Here is a 20,491-nt window from a genome sequence, read left to right as displayed (position 1 = left end):
TGAATCTGCTACCTTTAGGCCTCTTTCACACGAGCAAATGTTTTTGGCCCGGATAAGAGGCGGGATTTTTCTGCGCGAGTGCAAAACATTGTAATGCGTTTTGCACTCGCGTGAGAAAAATTGCGCATGTTTGGTACCCAAACCCAAACTTCTTCACAGAAGTTCGGGCTTGGGATTGATGTTCTAAAGAATGTATTATTTTCCCTTATAACATGGTTATAAGGGAAAATAATAGCATTCTGAATACAGAATGCATAGTATAATAGTGCTGGAGGGGTTAAAAAAAATTAACTCCCCTTCTCCTCTTGATCGCTTTGTTCCCGGTCTCTTCTTTACTAGCTGTGGGCTAAATGACCTGTGGTGACGTCAGATCACATGCTCCAATCACATGGTCCATCACCGTGGTGATGGAGCATGTGATCTGACGTCACCACGGGTCCTTTAGCCCACAGCTCATCATTAAAGAAGAGACCGGGAACTACGCAATCAAGAGGAGAAGGTGAGTTAATTTTTTTTACATTTTTTTAACCCCTCCAGCACTATTATACTATGCATTCTGTATTCAGAATGCTATTATTTTCCCTTATAACCATGTTATAAGTGAAAATAATACAATGAATAGACTGTCACCTAGAAACCATGCGTGAAAATCGCACCGCATCCGCGCTTGCTTGCAGAATATAGAACATGCTGCGATTTTTACGCAACGCATAAGTGATGCGTGAAAATCACCGCTCATGTGAACAGCCCCATAGAAATGAATGGGTCCAGATTCAGTGCGGGTGCAATGCGTTCAACTCACGCATCGCACCCGCACGGAATACTCGCCCGTGTGAAAGGGGCCTTAGAGTGGGGTACCTTTGGCTGTTGACCCCCTCATAGTACTCTGTCGGTTAATCTATAAGGAGTAAGGGTGATTCTTGTCTCCTTCCAATTCTAGACTAAACTCCAGACTGACTGAAACTTCCTGCAGCCGCTCCCTTGGTAGGAAATGGTACTGGCCCACTTCTGCGCAAAAGGGGGAGAATGGAATGGTAAGTTCCATTATATCGAAAAACACTCTGCCATATACACTGCCATCTGCTGGTGAACTAGGCATATTACATGAACATAACAGTTTCATAGCAATGGTTAGGAATGCCCAATGTGGGAGGACCTGGAATAAATACACAGATGACATTATGATTAGCCCATTAGAGACAGTAGCAGGGTATAGGAATGGTAATACCACTCTGGGGTATTATACATCACCATCGCGTTAGGCCAGTTTCAGGTGATCGAGTTGTCTGCTTGTCTGAATCTGGCCTTTGATTGCATGTCTCAACATGTGCGTATTTACTATCCTTACCTGTAGAGTTCTTGTGTAGTACTATCTGTAAGACTAGATTCATACCACATGTAGATCCTACAGATAAGTATTGTTTTATTATTGCGAAAATGTATTATTAAAACATCATACAACTGGATATGCTGTATAGTTTGCCGGCTCCTTTTTCCCTGTCTCGTTTAGGGCTCATGCACACAGCTGTATGTATTTTGTGGTCCGCAAACTGCAGATCCACAAAATATGGATGCTGTGTGCCTTCCGTATTTTTTTGCGCATCTATTCACTTCAATGGGGCCACTGTCTGCATTTTGCAGCCAAGTATAGGACATGTTATATAATTTACGGAATAGACATATGGATGTGGAAAGCACATGGATCGGTAGTATGAATGTAGCCTTAAGAACAGGATCCACATGGATTCTGATTTTTGAATAATAGATATCAATAGCAGCAGGATGCATTCTGTTGCACCTCGTTTTAAAAGACTTTCAGCTTTAGGCCTCATGCACAAGACCGTTATTTTGGTCCGCATCCGAGCCGCAGTTTTTGCGGCTCGGATGCGGACCCATTCACTTCAATAGGGCCGCAAAAGATGCGGACAGCACTCCGTGTGCTGTCCGCATCCGTTGCACTGTTCCATGGCCCCGCAAAAAAAATATAGCATGTCCTCTTCTTGTCCGTTTTGTGGACAAGAATAGGCATGTCTACAATGGGCTGCCCGTTCCGCAAATTACGGAAGGCACACGGGCGGCTTCCGTTTTTTGCTGATCGGCGGTTTGCGGACAGTAAAAAACAGCACGGTCGTGTGCATGAGGCCTAAATAACAGAAAATACCATATAAAAAGACTGAAACAAGAGCGATATGGGCCATCAAAGAGAAGCAAGTGACGACATGCATATAGTAAAATTTCAATGAAGGACATTTCTGAGGAAGAAAACATCTGTCAAAGAGAAAAAAAACAGACAATGTAATTATATGAGCACTAGTACTACCACTGCCACTAGTAGTACTAATAAAAAAGGAAAGCTCTGAATTGCAGTGATTCTAAAGGCTGAATGTATAAAAGGAGAATTTCCAGAATGAGCAAGATGATATTTCCCACAATAGAAAAAATGGGGAAGATTTAATAACCCTGCTGTCGGCATAAATTTAGGCATCATTAAAGAGGTTGTGTGCTATAATGACGTTAAAGGGGTTGTCTCCTCATGGACAATGGGGGAATATCGATAGGTTATGCCCCCATTGTCTTACAGGTGCGGATCTCACCGCTGGGACCCGCACCTATATCAAGAACGGAGCCCCGCAAGGTGGTGGCTGGAGGACTCAGGTCCGGCCACCACCAAGCTGGGTCCCCATAGAAGTGAATGGGAGCGTACCGCACATGCGCGGCCCCCGCTCCCGTTTATTTCTATGGGGCCAACGGAAATAGCCGAGCCAGCGCTTGGCTATTTTAACCTGCCAAATAGAAAATGAATGGAGGGTGGCTGGGCATGCGCAGTACACCCTCCTTTACTTGTGGGGCTCCGTTCTCGATATAGGTGTGGGACCCGCACCAATAAGATAATGGGGGAATATCCTAGCGATGTGCCCCCATTGTCCATGATGAGACAACCGCTTTAATTACCAGTGAATAGCGGCTGTGAAAAAATAAGACATTGGACTGCATTGAAATCAACAGGACAGTTTTTCTTAACCCCTTACCGATATGTGATGTAATTAGTTATGAGCGAGCATGCCCGGCCGAATATCTGTTCGGCTCGAGCATTGCTATGCTCGGCACAAGGCGGTACTCGACGGAGTATCGCATGTGCTCAAGCGCAATGATCGTCTCCTCCCCGCATGTTTTACGGGTTTTAAGCAGCCAATAAAGTTGCAGGTAAGTACTGCCCTCACTGTAATGCCAGTAGCGATGTTGGCTGCTGGCATTACAGTGATTGGCTGGCCGGAACGCGCACATCGGGTGCTATATAGCACCCGATGACGCATGTTCGGCTCAGACGTAGACAGGGAGAGCAGAGCGTAGGTAGGAAAAGACAGAGTAGGGAGCGAATTTCGCAGTTTTTATTCTGAGAAAGCTTTTCCAAGACCCAAAAGTCCTTTTAAGGACTACTGTGTGTGTTTTAGAGAAGCAATCTATTTACCTGCAGTCTCAGGGACAGTGCTGAGGAAGGGACTGATAGTGCAGGGAGAGATATTTGCTGTTTTTACTACCAAAAGCTTTTCAAAGACACACCGTAGTCCTTAAAAGGACTTTGGGATGTTTGACAGCAGCAAGATATTTTTATTTTATACAGTACCTATTAGTGACATATACTGTACATCATCCGCAGACTGTGTCTTTAATAATCTTGTCCACAACTAGTGTCCATAGTGTGTGGCTTTGTGTAAAACATACTCAACTACATCTGAAAACAGTGTCTGTATTACAAATTCTTATAATCTGGGCCTAATATAGTGTCCAACTGCTGAGAGTCCAACCCCTGGCACCCCCGAAGATCTGCTGTTTAAAGAGGCAAAGGTGCTCCAGCGAGTGCTGTGTCCTCCTCACAGCATACCAAACACAGCGCTGTACATTGTATAGTGGCTGTGCGTGGTGTTGCAGCCCAGGCCCTATCTTGAGAACATGACCCATGGGGGTTTGACTCCTGGCACCACTGCTGATCAGCCACTTGAAGAGGCCATGGCACTTCAGTGGGCACTGCAGCCTTCTCACAGCATGCCAAGCCCAGCGTTGTACATTGTATACTGAATTGAATGGGACTGAGCGGCGCATAGGCCATGAGGTCAGGATAGGTCATCAATATTTGATTTCTTGAAAACACCTTGAACAGATGAGTAATGTTTGGTATTTGTTTTATAATTTCCTTCTTGTAGGCCATTTTCTTAAAATATTAGACAACCCACTTATTCTACCTATAAAATAGGTAGTGCCCTGTGTCATACATACAACTGCTCGCAGGAATATTTTGTTGTCTGGACACATACTGTATTCATCTTTGCCAATGTGACAAGTGCAACTTATAAAAATACAGAAAAGTTCTGTTCTATTGTAATGTAAAGTATAGAGAGCAGTGACTTATAGCAACTGTTCTACAACAGAGCTAAACGTTTATATAATCTTTGTAGAACAGCACAACAGTATCAGTTTCTCACTGAACCAGTGGCTCATATACACTGTATATAAAGTTTAGAGATAAGCAAATTGATATTTGACCATTTTTTTTTTTTAAGTTCTAATTAAGTAAAATCTTAATTTCTTCAGATTTGTTTGGGGGAGGAGAGGGACTGTAAGGTGTGCATAGTCTTATATGCTAGCCAACACTCCTTTTGATTTCTGGGAAAAGTATATGCAAATTTGCTTTTCTTCCAAAAATACAAATAGCTAAGCATTTTATGCTACCAGATGTAGGTAGAGATCCTAAAAAAGTTATCAGTTATAGCTATAAGGTAGCTATCATTTTAAACAAGCTTTGATGCATAACTTGGATAATAGCAAAATCAGCCTCTCATCTATAGATAGCTGTTTTAGGGTGATTGCTCCTCATCAGTGCAGAACAGAGAGAACTGGCTTAGCTAGGTGACTCTCGGTCAGTTCTTGCTGCTCTACACTGATGAGAGGCAGTCTGTCTGCAGATGAGATGCTGGCACAGCTGCTATTCAAGTTATACTTCAGGACCTGTTTAAAATATCAAGCATTGACATCAGATGTTTAGCTTTCTTTTCCTTTTTGAAGAAAAGACAATTTGCATATCTTTTTCCTAGAAACTCAGAGGCCTCACACCAACTAGTTGCTCTCCATAAGGAGAAATAGTAACATCCGGATCCTGACCAAGGCCTAGCTAAGCTAGTTCTCTCTGCTCTGCAGTGACAAGGGGCTATCACCCTCAAACAGGTGTCTGCAAATGACATGCTTGCTTAGCGGTTATCAAAGTTATGCTTAAAAGCCTATTTAAAAGGAGAGCTATCTGGTGGCATGAGAGTCTTAGTTTTCTTTTTGGAAATAAGTTTTAAGGAATAGAAAAATCGCTTACAGGTGTCTTTTTCCATTTGGCTTTTGTTTTCCTGAGGACGGGAATACACTTACTATTAGTGATGGCCAGTTCGCAGTGTTTGCCGACGAACACATGCGATCTGCCATCTTTATTCCCAAGTCCGGCGATGCAGAGGTAAGTCCTTGCTGTGCCTGCGCCGCGAGCCGCTCTGAAACACATGCGGTCACCGGAATCATTATTCACCAGAGAGAGGAGTTGAAAAGACACACACTCCACTAAGAGCTATGTTTTATGGAAGCAAGAGGCCAAAACAGGTATTTAAAACGGTTATATAATGTTTTTACTGTTAATATAGTGATTAGAACTGTATACTGAACTGGTTATATGTATGTTTACTTACAGTTCAACCAATTGCATACAAACAAACTACTGAGCCATACAACCATACAGATGCAAACTACAACGTCACAATCCAAATTCCAATTCCCTATTGCAATCCAAATTGCATACAACCATACCAGATCATACTCAACCAATCTGCAAATAGTTACTGCTAACTGCATACTGCAAATTGCGACCAAATTCAGCAAGTAGAACTATTAGTTGGACCTCAGATATACCTCTCAGAGAGATCATAAAGTGCTTAAATAACTTAAAGTGAAAGTACAGATACTCAAGAGAGAAATATATCCACCATTTTATGATGAATGACAAGATTGAACAGTTGAACCACCATCTTATGCATACTGCCATTTTGTGATATCTTTTCAACACTAGTGATGAGCGGCAGGGGTCATATTTGAATTTGCGATATTTCGCAAAAATTTTGTAGAATATTCGTTGAATATTCTCAAATTCGAATATTCGTTATATTCTACGATTTTTTTACTCGATAAATCGGCAAGGTGATGATCATGTGATATGCAAATTAATGTAATGCAATTTCTATCAATGCAAATTTTTATTGCAAATTTTTCAACTTACAACTATTAGACAAAGAAGATTATAGCACTATATTAACTAAATTGTTCTATATTAGTTTTTTTTCCAATATTCTCTATATTGCTATAACTTCGTTTTTTTTGAATATTCGGAATATTCTAAAACAAGAATATATAGCAATATAGCGAATATTCGAAAAAACAAATATAGAGCAATTTAGCTAATATAGTGCTATAATCTTCTTTGTCTAATAGTTGCAATTTTTTTCTCATCTGAAGTTCAGATTGAAAAAAATTACAACTATTAGAAAAAAAGATTATAGCACTATATTAGCTAAATTGCTCTATATTCGTTTTTCTTCGAATATTCGCTATATTGCTATAACTTTGTTTTTTCGAATATTCGTAATATTCTAAAACAAGAATATATAGCAAATATTAAAAAAAACAAATATAGAGCAATTTAGCTAATATAGTGCTATAATCTTTTTTTATAGTTATAATTTTTTCCATTCTGAACTTCAGATGAGAAAAAAATTACAACTATTAGACAAAGAAGATTATAGTATATTAGCTAAATTGCTCTATATTCGTTTTTTTTCCCGAATATTCGCTATATTGCTATATATTCTTGTTTTAAAATATTACGAATATTCGAAAAAACTAAGTTCTAGCAATATAGCGAATATAAAAAAAAAAAAAAGAATATAGAGCAATTTAGCTAATATAGTGCTATGATCTTCTTTTGTCTAATAGTTGTAAAGTGAAAAATTCTCAATAAATTTCGCATTACAAAAATTCGCATTATGAAAATTCGCAAACATTACTACTCCTAAAGTCAAATATACTGCAGCCTTCTCATTGGCCCACAAGCTAGAAGCAGGCAGGGATCATATGTACTGATTAAAAAAAAAAAAAAAATATTCAAAATTACAAATATATATCATTATATTCGAAATATGCGCAAATTTTCGAAGTACCTATATTCGCGATAAAAATTCTAAATCGAATATTCGTGATTAACACTATTCAACACATGTTATGTATATGGACTATCTGCTGCGGAGGCGGCACTGTTATATATGAAGAAAAGTTGAAGTTAATAAAGAAGTTGGTTCAAGCATTTGGTGTGCTCTTTAAGCCTACTATTTCTATAGAACGGCGCTAGATGAAGTACAGAGTAATAGACAGTCTGGTTAGACAAAAAGTCAGAGATACCAAAATTCTTCTAATTCTATAGCGCAAAAGGCACTATATAGTGCTGCGCCTGCCACAGTGGAACTAATACCCTCAGAGGGCGAAGCGATAGCGCTCCTCAACTTCCACAGCAAAGAGCACATTAGAGCAGCGTAGCGCCAGCATATACCGCCGTGCAGAAACTGTTCCCGAGTGAGCAAGCAGACACTAAAGCAGAGCTACCATAGAGGCCATAGAACGTGTGCATTAGTCAAACTGCAGCCGGCACTTAAAGTGGCAGAACGGGAAAGGTAAAATAGTCACACAGAGAGCGCCAACCCTCCTGCGATCCCTAGAGAGAGAAAGAGACGCATGGTGGAAGGCCAAATTCCAGAGCTAGAGTGCCCACACCGCTATCCACGGAGAGACCATGTACTGCAGCCAGTTAGTTTCCCGCCAATAGGCCCAAAGCGTGCACGCAGCGTATCCAAGCCAGCGCATCGCAAGTCATCACAGATCGTCGCAAGTCATCACAAAACAACGCAAGTCTGCACAGAGAATTGCAAATCAGCGCAGAGCATTGCATCATATCAAGAAAAGACACGTCTCCTTTAAGACTGACATTTGTTCCTGCTCTTCAGAATAAGGTCAGAGCTTTACTTTTATTACTTATTATTGTGTATAGGCTTTGGCATAAAGAGACATTTTCGTGTTCAGGAATTGAAGACTTTAAAGTAAAACAAAGGACAGTTTTGTAGTATATGGACTCTAAAGTATGTAAAGTGAAAGTCATTTATTGCCTGCATTTATTGCTGTTACATTTAAAGTCAAAGTCATTTATTTCTGCATTTGTCAGTATTCCATTTAAAGTAAAAGGCATTTTGTTATTTGTATTGATTGTTATAGCATTTAAGTTAAAATGCTTCTGAGCCTAGTATTACCATGCCACTGTTAGAGGATGCAAAGATAGAGTACAAGTTAAAGAGCAAGGGAATCTGTCTGAGGTAGAAGAGTCTGATGCAGCATTAGTCTTGCCTCAAACAAATATAGCCCAAGCAGATGAACTAAGACATTTATCACGTGTCAGAAAACCGACCCCAAAGATGCTGGAGAATTTGGAGCAAGAAGCAGCGCTGAAAGAAAAAAAGTTTGCCAGAATGTATGATAAGTGGAAATTATACATTAAAGACATTCGTAAAAAGCTAAAGCAAGAAAGTATAAAAGGGAACTTGAGTGATATGGTAGAGACAGTAGAAGAATCTGAATTAGAACTTATGGCAGCATATGTTAACCTGCGGTTGTTTACAACACCTTCTTAGGAAATTGTAAGGAACATAGACACATGTACTGCAGTCACTAAAGATTTAGTAAAGCTCATGAGAGAACTTTCACCTGCAGCTAATTATGATGAAGTTAAAGCAAGTAGTAGAATGAACGATGTCCCAAGAATTATTCATATGGTTAAACTATTTGGTGAGGTATCAGGCCTGGATATAAACTGGTCAAAGACTATTCTGATGCCAATAGACCCGGTGTCTCAAGAGGAGTCCTTGATAACCCAGTTAGATGTCGTTGATACTTTTCAATACTTGGGTATGACGATATCTCCCAAGGTTGAAAATTCTGTACATCTTAATCTGACCCCATTGATAACAAAAACTAGGGCAAAAATAGGGATTTGGCTGAGACTTCCTTTATCCAGAGCTGACCGAGTTTCACTGGTTAAAATGGTAATTCTACCCCAATTCCTCTATGTCCTTAGGAATGTACCCATTTGGATAGAGGATAAATATTTAAAACTAATGGAAAAAATAATCAATGATTTGATTTGGGAAAGAAAACAAGAGACTCAAACTAGAATATTTATATAAGCCGCTGGAGCAAGGGGGTTTAAATCTCCCATGCTTTAAAGGCTATTTCATAGCTGCTCAGCTATGGATGTGTAATGAATGGCCAAACAGTACTTCTTTAAGCAGCCTAGTAAGAAGCTCTGCACATAATAATATATTTATGCTTTTGGAATCTGGGCTACTGAATAACAGGGACTGGGGTCATAAAGGGACTACAAAATGACTATTGAAAATGTGGGCTATTAGTAGAGGATGGTTGGGGGTAAAGGGATCACTTATATTCACGCCTCTTTGGCACAATATCCATTTACAGACATTAGATGGTATAGCAAGGGATCAATTCTGGCAAAATCATGGTATTCTCTATATGGCACAGGTTGTTAAGAATGGAGAAATTAAGTCGTTTGTGGAATTATCACATAGTGTAGAGAATCTATCTTGGTATTTTCAGCTTCATTCGGCACTTTTTAGTTTGGATGATAAATCACTGTTAGAAATAGATAATTCTTCTCCGTTTAATGAGAGGCTTGGGAAGATACCACTAAAATGAAGATTTTAAATATATATAAATTATTAATTAAGTCACGGTTTTCTGAGACACAATCACCAGGGCAAAAGGCCTCGGAGAGGGATTGCCCATATATGCAAATGGTAGAGTGGGGGAGCATTTTCATTAATCCAGATGTACTTTCCCATAACTTTAATCACGTTCTAATACAGTTTAACATTTATCACAGATTATATGTTACCCCTATCTGGTTAAACAAGTGTGGAATAAGAGATACCTCCAAATGTCCTCGATGTGATGCTACTGGTGCGGATTATCTGCATATGATCTGGGCATGCCCAGAACTCGGGGCATACTGGAGTGGTATTAATAATTTCCTCACCCATAAATTAAAAATACGAATTCCTCTTGAGCCACAATTGTTTTTACTGAACGATCTTTCGACATTAAGAAGCCATAAACCCCAAAAGATCCTACTACGTAGAACATTACTATTGGCTAGGCTCCTGATTAGTCGGAGCTGGTTTGCACGTCATGCCCCAGAGATAAACAATTGGATAAACCTGGTTAGCAAGGTGAAAAACTACGAACGGATTCTTTATAAGCAGAGAGGTGGATTAGAGAAATGGGTTAAGATATGGGACTGCTGGTAGTTCTGATAGGATCGTATATGGATATTAATATATATCTATTTTTTTTGTCCTCTTCTCTCTTTCCTTCTCCTTATTTCTTTTCGAGGGTGGTTGGGGGTGAGGTGGGGGTGGACGCATCGCAGGGTGGGGGGATAATGGGGTTAAGCGGGAAAAATGTTGAAAAATGTATAATAAGTTTGAATTGTACTTTGTGTATTTGTTTTTTAAAGTAATAAAGATGTTAAATAAAAAATATTAATTATATAATGTATGGTAAGCTCAATGACACAGCAGACACAATAGCAAGCATAGAGTTAAACTGTAGTTGCTAAGCAGGAGTCTTGACCAATCCTAGCTAGCCTCACACAGCCCCGGAGTTTTGACCAATTACAGCTAGCCTTACACACAGCTTGTGTGGGAAATCCCCCTAGCAGGAGCTGCTGGAATCATTTGCCAGAGAGAGGAGCTGAACAGACACACACTCCACTAAGAGTGGTGTTTTATGGAACCAAGAGGCCAACATAGGTATTTAAGACATATTCTAATATAGTGATTTAAACTGTATACTGAACTGGTTATATGTATGTTTACTTACATTTCCACCATGCAAATTGCATACAAATGAACTACTGAGCCATACAATCCAAACAAATTGCATACAAATGCAAACTGTTCATACCAGAACATAAGCAATTGTATAGAGCAAACTACAAACCAAGTAGAGCAAGTGAACTATTTGTTAACCTCAGATATGCCTCTCAGAGAGATCATAAAGTGCTTAAATAACTTAGTTAGAGTACAGATACTCAAGAGAGAAATATATCCACCATTCTATGTTGAATGACAAGATTGAACAATTGAACCACCATCTTATGCATACCACCATTTTATGATACTTTATTCAACACGTGTTTTGTACATGGACTATCTGCTGAAGAAAAGTTGAAGTTAATACAGAAGTTATTTCAAGCATTTTGTGTGCTCTTTAAACCTACTGCTTTCATAGAATGGTGCTAGAGGAATTACAAAGTAATAGACATTCTGGTTAGACTACAAAGTCAGAGATATCAAAATTCTTCTAATGCCACAGCGCAAAAGGCACTTCATAGTGCTGCGCCTGCCAAACTGTTATACATAGACTTACTGTGCATCAGACTTAGGGTACTTTCACAGTTGCGTTGTGAGGATGCGGCAGGCAGTTCCGTTGGATATTATTTGTAGACGGATCCAGATGCGGATCCATCTGACAAATGCATTGAAATTCCGGATCTGTCTTTCCAGTGTCATCCAGAAAAACTGATCCGGTATTTATTTTGTTCACATTTTCAAAGGTCTGTGCATGCGCAGACCAGGAGACTGGATCCGGTTTTCCAGAACACTTGGTACCAGATTCGGCACTAATACATTTCAATGGAAATGTATGCCGTATCCGGCATTCCGGCAAGTGTTCCGGAACTTTAGCCGGAGAAAATACCGCAGCATGCTGCAGTATTTTCTCAGGCCAAATACCGTAAGAGGGACTCAACTGAAGACATCCTGATGCATACTGAACGGAATGCACTCCATTCAGAATGCATTAGGATAAAACTAAAGTGTTTTTTTCCGGTATCGACCCCCTGTGACTGAACTCAATACCGGAAAAGAATAACGCTAGTAGGTAGGGAAAGCGGGCTGGATATTAGAGGGCTCTCTGTCCATGTATGTCTCTAAATACAGTCGTTACACGCAGTATATATGTATGTAGACAATTTTATTTAACATGACAGAAAAAAACGGGGACTTAGGGCCGGTAACAATCAGTCTGCCGTTGGAGGCTGATGTCTGGCTTTTCTTCATTCCATTGTGTCGTCCCTGCAGCAGCAGAAGAGACATCTGAAAAATCTAAAGAAATAACAAACGTGAGGTTTTCATGAGAGGAGAAGAGTCTTGTGTTGACAAAGGTGACTGTTAAAGAGGGTTCAGACTGGTGTGGGGATGGGATATAAAAATGGTTGTCCATTTCGGACAATTTCACTCTCTGAGGTAGTCTCCTAATAAAATTGCTGTTTATGTGGAGTTCTGCTGTAGGATCCTCTATCATGGCTGGTGGACAGTGCAAATAAATGACTGAATGTGCAGTGGCCGGGTTTGGGGTAACCCCAATGCTACACTGAGTCCCTGTACACCATTGAGGTGTCACTACATGTTGCAGCTGTTCTAAAGGGATTATAAGAAGTGGTTCACCCCAATGGGAAATAAGTCCAGAGAGTCAGCGGCTGCAGTAAACCAGTGTGATTCTTTACTGGAGCAAATCAAGTGTAAAACAATACAGGCAAGTTACTTATCTGGCTTTTCCAGTAATCTCCCAGGTAGAAGAAGGTTTCATGCTGAGGAAAGGCCTGATCTAGCTATCCCTCTCTCTAAAGGCTGATACCCTAGCCAAAGGCTGGTGCTCCAGAGTCGTACAGCTGACTCTCTGGTCAGGGGTCTGTGGCTCAGCATCCCCAACTCAGCATCTTCTTCTGGTCCCTATCTGCAGACTGGCAGAGTATTTTCTACTAAACATTGGTCCTTATCTGCAGACAACTACAGGCTCTGACTATTTACAATTTCTAGCTGAATTTAAACCTTCTACTGATAGGGGTTGAGTGGAGAATCACAGCCTTAACAGAAGCATTGTTACAATTTCTATCATAGACTTGTACAGAATTTCAGTGCAAGTCTATGAGAATGAGTAAGACTAATTTCACACTAGCGGTTGTTACATCCAGCAGGCTGTTCAGGCTGCAAACAGCCTGTCTGCTCTCTGTATTCAGCATTTTTGAAAGCTACAGTATTGCCTTCTGTACCTACTAACTATAATGGGGACCGGAAAAGATCCAGCCGCAACCTGGTATATATTTAAATCGGCATATCTGCTGGGTTGCTGCCAGATCTCAACCTGTCCCCTTTATAATTAATGAGGCCAAATGGCAACGCTATAGCTTCCAGCAATGCTGGATACAGAGAGAGCCGACGAGCTAATCCTTGCCAGAACAGCCTGCCGGACATAACATGCACTAGCCTAAGCATGTTTCCCAGACATATAGCACAGAGCTCAACTAGACAGTCAGAGGTTGTCGTTTTTTTCCCTTCCAAAACTTTGAAAACTAGAATCTCATAATGTCGCTCAGTATCAGCTAGCTGTGCATTAACCCTTTCCACAGTGCAATGTCACAAAAACCATATAAATTAAGTTCAACAATATGAAACAGTATAAGTGCACACAATTGCATAAATCACAGTGCATGTTAACCCTTTAAAGTGTAATAAATAGGGCATTGATGGCTTTGCATAGTAGAAATGTGGGCAAAAGTCCACAAACATACATAATCTATAGTACCCTTGCTACAGGGCAATACAACTGTATGTAGTAAGCATGTCTATCTATGTAACTGCTTAGGTAGAAGTAGGTGTATGTAGTAAGAATATGTGTGCATGTATGTATTTAGTATGTATGTCTGTAGGGATCTAGAGGGTTTCAGCAGTTTGCTAAGGGGCCCAGTATTTTACGCCCTTGACCCTGTATGAGTTGATATAACACTTTTACCTTGATATCATACTCGGCTCTCCTCCGCTGCTTCCGCTGCTGTTGGGGAAAGATAAGAATTAATGGTGAAATATTTCACAGATCCAGTGATCTTAGGGTACAGATAATGCACCCGGATGTAAAACCCAGCCCCAGCAGTGCAAATTTAGTCCTTTTGGCTCCCTGTACTTACTGGGTGGACTCCTCACTTGGCAGTTCTTGAGCCACTTCATTTTGTAATTGTCTGTATAGAAAACATAGCTCTGAGGTCAATGTATGAACTTCAATGACATCACTATATACAGTATCTCACTAAAGTGAGTACACCCCTCACATTTCTATCAATATTTTATTATATCTTTTCATGGGACAACACTGAAGATATGACACTTTGATACAGTGTAAAGTAGTCAGTGTACAGCTTGTATAACAGTGTACATTTTGTGTGCCCTCAGAATAACTCAACACACAGCCATTAATGTATAAACCGCTGGCAACAAAAGTGAGTACACCTCCTAGTGAAAATGGCCAAATTGTGCCCAATTAGAAATTTTTCCTTCCTGGTGTCATGTGACTTATTAGTGTTATAAGGACTCATGTGTGAATGGGGACCAGGTGTATTAAATTTGGAGTAATCGCTCTCACACTCTCTCATACTGGTCACTGGAGGTTCAACATGGCACTTCATGGAAAATAACTCTCTGAAGATCTGAAAAAAAGAATTGTTGCTCTACATAAAGATGGCCTAGGCTATGAGAAGATTGCCAATACCCTGAAACTGAGCTGGAGCACGGTGGCCAAGACCATACAGCGGTTTAACAAGACAGGTTCCAATTAGAAGTGGCCTTGCAAGGTCAACCAAAGAAGTTGAGTGCACGTTCTCAGCGTCATATCCAGAGGTTGTCTTTTCAAACCAGACGTATGAGTGCTGCCAGCATTGCTACAGAGGTTAAAGGGGTGGGGTGGGTTAGCCTGTCAGTGCTCAGACCACACGACGCACACTGCATCAAACTGGTCTGCATGGCTGTCGTCCCAGAAGGAAGCCTCTTCTAAGGATGATGCACAAGAAAGCCTGCAATCAGTTTGCTGAAGACAAGCAGACTAAGGACATGAATGACTGGCACCCTGTCCTGTGGTCTGATAAGACCAAGAAAAACTTATTTGGTTCAGATGGTGTCAAGCATGTGTGGCGGCAAGCAGGTGAGGAGTACAAAGACAAGTGTGTCTTGCCTAAAGTCAAGCATGGTGGTGAGAGTGTCATGGATTCCAGTGGCAACCTGTAAAGCTCTTTCAGTCCCCCCCCCCCCCCCCCTCCCATTAATTGTCATAGCACTTCTAGAAGTGTATGGAGCGGTTGTAGACAAAAAGAAAGAGAAGGCGCTCATAGGGTGAATATGTAAGGGATTATTTTCCTTTTTTCAGACGAGAGGTAATGTGCTCACCTGTTAAAGTTGCACCTATTGGATGCAACTACAATGAGAGCTGAGTAAATATTAGGGTTGGTTGGTGCCGCCGGCTCTGTCCTAAAAAACACCCTTTGGTCGGTGCCGAACCGCCGAAAGGGTGAGTGTGGGAAATGTAGGTTTGGTGGACCAAGGAGGTCCAAGAGAAAGCGGACAGAGTAACGGGCGCAAATCCACAACCAGAGATCGAGAACAAATTGGTTTATTCAGGACAACGCGTTTCGGGGTGCATGACCCCTTTATCAAGTCTACAGAAAGAAATGTATTGATCACATACATGGAATTTTCTGAATAATAGATAAGTATGAATAATAAAATATGCATACACATGTATAAAAATGTATAAAAGAGTATAAAAGAGTAGATGCGTGGATCCATACTTAAAAAATGAATTCAATTAGATAGAGGGAATAATGATATTAAAAACATATTTCGTTGAAGCACTTACTGATAAAAGAGGCATGGTAAAAAATGTGATAATAAAAGTGCTGTGGTCACAAGAGGATTCGTTAGAGGTACCTTGGACGTTGGCATTGGAATGTGCGCCCATAGCTGGCTATCTAATAGAAACTTAATGTTTTGGTGTCGCCGCCATGTTGCATAATTCTGGCCGTGTGTAAGGTGCATTTATGCCCTTGCGGAGGCGTGGGGGGTGTGTTTTCGTCCTTGGGGAGGCGTAGGTAAAGGGGGGGGGAGACACTTTATAAAAAGGGGGGGGAAGGAGGGATGTGGTAGCATGTGGGGTGTGAACATGGAGTATGAAGAGAGTGACTGAGAGTATTAAAAGTAAATGGGTGTGTCTGTATGTAGGTGTGGAAATGGCTGGGGGTAATGCAAGAAATCTGGGTGTATAAATGATGACTGAGTCCCAGACGGTGGGGGTCAGGGCGGTATAGGTGTCTGGGGTGGGGAAGAAGAGTATGAGGGGTGGTTATGTAGAGGTTACTGACCTGGTGGAGCAGTGTATGGAGTCAGCAGAGCAGGGACTCCAAAGCGCAGAAAACATTGTCTTCTATTAGTTTTACTGGGGTCCAGCATAGGGCCACATGGTTCGGGGGAGCAATGAAATAGGTGGAGGGAGGGATATTTCCTCACACATGAGGCCGGAGCGTCATTTTAGTGTCCATTTGATATTAAATATGACAAGAAAAAAAGTTTGTTTTTTAATCTGCCCACAAACCACACCACATAGGTCAGAATATCGGAGCCCCAGCAGCAACTTACCTGATGTTAGGCGCTAGCCCCCAGGACCCCACCTATATAACTGTGTAATACAAGTCCAATATTAAGTCTAATATCACCTATGCCCCACATACCCCCTCATGTCACCCCTGTAATGAACAATCTGTTGATTGATTGGTGCCTTCTAGTGGTGGTTATGTTTATAGCCTGTATATGTGCCACCATATTTTATCCTTATATTTTTCTGGATTTATTAAATCTATGTGATCAGCCTATTATAGCTATACTCACCCATTCATCCTCCTGTCGACCTCCTCCTCTTCCTCCTCCTCTTCCTCCTCCTCTACATCATTGTCCTCCCTGTTGGATAAAGAACATGTCATATATCTCTAGTTACAGTTCTTAAGACACAGTAGGTCGGTATCCACCGGGTACCGGCAGCCATGATTGTTCTTACCTGATGTTATCCATCATCCTCCGCCTTCTATAAGATAAAGTTCTGGTTATCATCACCGACAATAAAATATGACTTATAACATGTCCCTCCCCACATAAGACAAATATTTAGAGAAAAGGGCAGAGTCACCCCCTCATATCACCCCTGTAATGTACAATCTGCTGCATGACTGGTGCCCTTTAGTGGTGGGTATGTTTATAGCCGTTATATGTGTCACCATATTTTTCTGGATTCAATAAGTCTATATGATCAGCCCATTATATCTATACTCACCCATTTATCCTCCCGTCCAACTCCTCCTCTTCCTCCTCCTCTCCATCATTGTCCTCCCTGTTAGACAAAGAACATGTCATACACATATATATCTAGGTACAGTTCTTAGGACACAGCAGGTCGGGTTCCTCCGGGTACCGGCAGCCATGATTGTTCTTACCTGATGTTGTCCATCATCCTCCACATTCTATAATATAAGATAAAGTTCTGGTTATCATCACCAACAATAAAATATGATTTATAACATGTCCCTCCCCACATAAGACAAATATTTAGAGAAAAGGGCAAAATTACCCCCTCATGTCACCCCTGTAATGTACAATCTGATGCATGACTGGTGCCCTCTAGTGGTGGGTATGTTTATAGCCGTTATATGTGCCACCATATGTTTCTGGATTTAATAAGTCTATATGATCAGCCCATTATATCTATACTCACCCATTTATCCTCCCGTCCAACTCCTCCTCTTCCTCCTCCTCTCCATCATTGTCCTCCCTGTTGGACAAAGAACATGTCATATTTCTCTAGTTGCAGTTCTTAGGACACAGTAGGTCGGGTTCCTCCGGGCACCGGCAGCCATGATTGTTCTTACCTGATGTTGTCCATCATCCTCCACATTCTATAAGATAAAGTTCTGGTTATCATCATTGACAATAAAATATGATTTATAACATGTCCCTCCCCACACCAGATAAATATTTAGAGGAAAGGGCAGAGTCACCCCCTCATATCACCCCTATAATGTACAATTTTCTGCATGACTGGTGCCCTCTAGTGGTGGGTATGTTTATAGCCGTTATATGTGCCACCATATTTTTCTGGATTCAATAAGTCAATATGATCAGCCCATTACATCTATACTCACCCATTTATCCTCCCGTCCAACGCCTCCTCTTCCTCCTCTCCATCATCGTCCTCCCTGTTGGACACAGAACATGTCATATATCTCTAGGTGCAGCTCTTAGGACACAGTAGGTCGGGTTCCTCAAGTCACCTGCAGCCATGATTGTTCTATAACTTACTTGATGTTATCCAACTCTATGTCAAGTATGTTTCTCCTCAGTCTGTAATATAAGACACAGCTCTGGTTATAATCACCAACTCTTCACTTGTCCTATTATTACACACAGACATATACAACGGGACTACTCCTAAATCAGTCAGCCCCTCATGTGTAAAAACTGGAGCCCCTCATCACCTGCACGTCACATACCCCATTATGTGACCCCTGTAATGTATAATCTGCTGCATGACTGGTGCCTCCTAGTGGTATTTATGTTTATAGTGGGGTATATGTGTCGCCATGTGTTATACCTTCTATACTTACTGATCTCCACTCCCATCCATTGCTATCTCCTCCTCCTCGATGTTCTCCTCTCCACCTCTGTTGGATAAAAAACATCTTAAATATAAATAATTCCTTGTAGCAGCCGATTAATATTGTATCTGCAGGTTATGTCACATCCATATAGATGAGATAATAGGCCTCATTAATAGATTTAGGTTTTTTGGGATGTTCCACATAGATTTTCCATATAGATGAGACCTTGGTGCTTTGTCTGGGGTAACGTTCAAGAAAATGAACACAACATATTGGGGTAACATTCATTGATCTACACAATGTTATCACTACACCAGTCTTATGTCACCTCTGTAATGTACAATCTGCTACATTACTGGCACCCTCCAGTGGTTGCTATGTTTATAACAAGGTATATGTGGCACCATGTTGTGTACATGCTGTATAATGTAATGAGGTCTATTATATTAGAATGTAATCTGCTGATTATATGTGGACTGTATACTTACTCATCTCCTCTCCCATCTCTCCTCATCTCCTCTTCCCCGATGTTATCCTCCTCTTCCAATATATCATTTTCCTCCTCTGCGATGTTATCCTCCTCTTCCAATATATCATTTTCCTCCTCTGCGATGTTATCCTCCTCAACTAATAAGTCCTCTTCCTCCTCCAAGACATTGTTCTCTTCCTCCATGATGTTACCCACTCTGCTGGACATAAAACATCTTGTGTAGAAATATTTCCTTTCGGCAGCACATATATATTATATTTATACGTCCATAAAATTGACCTCATTTATGAGAAGAGGTGCTATAGTCTGATAGTGACCAACCAGATGGCTGCATCTATTTGATTTTGAGAAATGTATGTTTTTAGGGGTTTTATACATTTTCTGCTGATTACAGATGAGGTCTCGGTGCTTTATTTATTGGGAGAATGTGGGGTAATGTCCAGGATAATGAAGACAATATGTTGGGGGTAACAGTCAATGGTCTACACATTTTTGTATATCATCACACTATCATTTACAGTGATACATACACCAGATGTTCTCTTGCCTCCTCCTCCACTGCCACCTCCTCCTCCTGCCTCTCCACCTCCATCTCCTCCTCCGCCTCTTCTATCTCCTCCTCCTCCTTTTTTTTTCTCAAATCTGTTAAAGAATAATGAAGGCAATAAGAATCCAGGACATCAACTTTCTACTCTACAGATCTGTAATTCCTAGAGGATGAAGGATGGTGTTACTGTTCAGTCAGTATACTTACATCAATCCTGCCGACTACCCCATGTTGTAAGGTATAGCTGGTCGGGCAACAAAGACACTTACAGATTTATCTCTGAGTTATATCGATGTCTACTTTACCTATTTTACAATTTTGATTTTAGTAATGAACAACTCAATTTATCAGACCCAAATTTAGGGTAATCACCAGGAAATTCACAGTTAAACCAGTCGTTATGCCATGTAGGGCTAGCTCAGCTGAATGTAATGATCTGTGGCTTCAGTCTGGAGATAAAATGCTTTTAATCCATATGCAAATGAACATTAAGTGCACCTAGGGTGGGTCCAAGCAACTCTAGATGACTATAAAGGAATGCAACCCCCTCAATGAAGAAGGCGAGGAAGAGGCTGGCAGAGGTAGCAGAAGAAGCAAGAGTACACAGTACACATTTTCGCATGGATTAAAAGTACTTTTGCTCCAGAAAGAAGCATGAATCAACAGATTGCTAAGGAAAGGAATCATTAAAGTCAAGTGAGCTAGTACTGCAAGGCACTGTGTCTGGTGTAACAGTGAGTCTCTTGGTAACAGAATTATTCTAAAGGGAATCTGTTTTACTATT

This window comes from Bufo gargarizans, chromosome 3 (assembly GCF_014858855.1).
Source record: "Bufo gargarizans isolate SCDJY-AF-19 chromosome 3, ASM1485885v1, whole genome shotgun sequence".
NCBI classification, from domain to species: domain Eukaryota; kingdom Metazoa; phylum Chordata; class Amphibia; order Anura; family Bufonidae; genus Bufo; species Bufo gargarizans.
Note: the sequence above shows the minus strand (reverse complement) of the source record.